This window comes from Etheostoma spectabile, chromosome 7 (genome assembly GCF_008692095.1).
Source record: "Etheostoma spectabile isolate EspeVRDwgs_2016 chromosome 7, UIUC_Espe_1.0, whole genome shotgun sequence".
Lineage (NCBI taxonomy): Eukaryota > Metazoa > Chordata > Actinopteri > Perciformes > Percidae > Etheostoma > Etheostoma spectabile.
Genome location: NC_045739.1, coordinates 14,393,905 through 14,395,860, shown reverse-complemented (window position 1 = coordinate 14,395,860; position 1,956 = coordinate 14,393,905). Strand labels below are relative to the sequence as shown.

The following is a 1,956-nucleotide window of genomic DNA, read 5'->3' as shown; positions in this document are numbered from 1 at the left end:
TTATTTGCCCTATTATTGCTATTTATTTGACATATTTCTAGCCATATTTCATATTTCCGCCTTGCATTTCTTTCGTTTTCTTGTTGAACTGCAAGCTTGTTGCCCATTATGCAAAACGACAATTGATTTGAGTAAACGCACGAGTTCATCAAACACGTTTCCAGCCTATATTGGACCGACATTGTCGTGGGATGTTTTCCCAGGAGTTAAAAGTCAAAGGAATTACGTGATCATTAATCAATAATAATCAGCAGTAATGACTATACATTATCTGTATATTAGGGAGTTTGTCTTGGCGTCATGAGGCGAGGAGGATCATTTTATTGGCTTTGCAGAGAGCAGTGAGTAACACCAACGGGGAGGGTGAAGTGTCAGGAGGTGGCTACAGTACTACAGACCTATAACATGTTCTTTGTAACCTTGTGTAAAAACAGATTTAGTTCAAATCAAGGAATCAACAAGCGGTTATATTTTAAAATCACGAGCTCCACGGCCTTGCAGGTAGCGCAGAGGTAAGAGAGAGAACACAACAACAGAGAAACAGGTCGATAAACGAATAATGAATGATGTGAATAGCAGCAGTGTAGAAAGGTTTTGTTTATTCCTTGGTGTCTGAAGAAAGCGTGGGAGCGTGGCGACAAGATATCAATAATCCATTGTCTAAATCGATTGGCTTTATCAATACCGCGCCCTTCCTCGTGCTTCAGTCAGAGGAAAACTGAAGGAAAAGGGCATTTAGCAAAACTTTCCCAGTTTGTGGAAATGATTGCCATCAGCCGCCCGAGACGGTCCAGGCCAGGCCTCTGAATATTTCTCGCACATCAGCTGGGACAAATGATTTCACATGCTGCAACACCTTCTTAAAAGGAGCAATTAACTGTGATTACGCTTGCAAAGAAAGGTGTTGCTCTCCGACACTGGCCCGTTGGGAAAAACTTCCCTGCGTCATTTGAGCGTCGACCTTTAACGTTTTTTTTTTTGTGTGAAAACGGAGAACGGCTGCGCAGGAAAACCTCACGTTTTAGAGTGTTTGCTTTATTTTGTCCTGCGGCTAGAGGGAGCGCATGGCTCCGTCCCCGGAAGAGAGGTGTGCTGCTGCTGCTGCTGCTGCTGCTCTCGTGTTCAAGCATCCAGGATCCCTCTCGGTTTTATTAATCCTCCTAATTAGAAAAACGAGAGGTAGATTCATTAGCACGTGGAGGTGACAACAAATAAACAAAAACAATACGATCCAATGAAATGCATAGAATACGGCCTTTAATTCGGATGTGATTAATTTATTATTGTACCCTTATTCTTGGTAACAGATTGACTGCGCCTATGAGTGCGAGCTCATGGCAGTTCATCTGCATATGTCTGCAGCCGCCATTGTTTGCATGCCAAGATATTGTCTCCACATACAGGCCCCTTCCGCATGCACTGAGGCCCATTCGTGTTTGTGTAGGCTAATTGTTTGGCGTGCTACACAATGTATAAATGGCTCAATTTGCGTCAAATCGGTTCTGCTTCTTTAATCTCATGTTGATGAAGCGATCACCACATCACCAAAACTGACTGCGGGCCAACGTTTCCCAAAAAAAGTGTCCCGTGTCACATCGACACTGTAGCCTAAAGTTGTTTTTTTTCTAATAGCCGTAGGCCTGCAACACATAGTAATAATACACTGTTTTCAACCAAAAGCAACCGCAGAACCTATCAGTCGCAACATGCTGAAGATACCTAAAATCGTTCTTTCAGAAAAGTAGGCTATTCACCAATAGAGGATCAGATAACTGTTACAGTTAGTGAATTAGGATAGCCTAGTAATATTAGAATTATTAATAAAAATAATGAGAAGGGCACGAACCAAATTGATCTCAGAATAATACACAAATAAACATAATCTTACTGTCATCATCGTCAATCAACAGGCGAGCGCGCCTAACACTGTGTGTGTGTGGTGTGTGTGTGTGTGTG

At 42.3% G+C, this 1,956-nt stretch overlaps 1 long non-coding RNA gene across 1 annotated transcript in view; it reads right to left on the bottom strand.

The window, feature by feature from the left end:
* Positions 1–1,145: 1,145 nt before the first annotated feature.
* Positions 1,146–1,956, bottom strand: part of LOC116692414 (uncharacterized) — a 7,751-nt gene continuing 6,940 nt past the window's right edge. The window contains exon 3 of the long non-coding RNA XR_004332694.1: positions 1,146–1,157. This is a non-coding gene — a long non-coding RNA (uncharacterized LOC116692414). The remainder of the gene's footprint in view (positions 1,158–1,956) is intronic.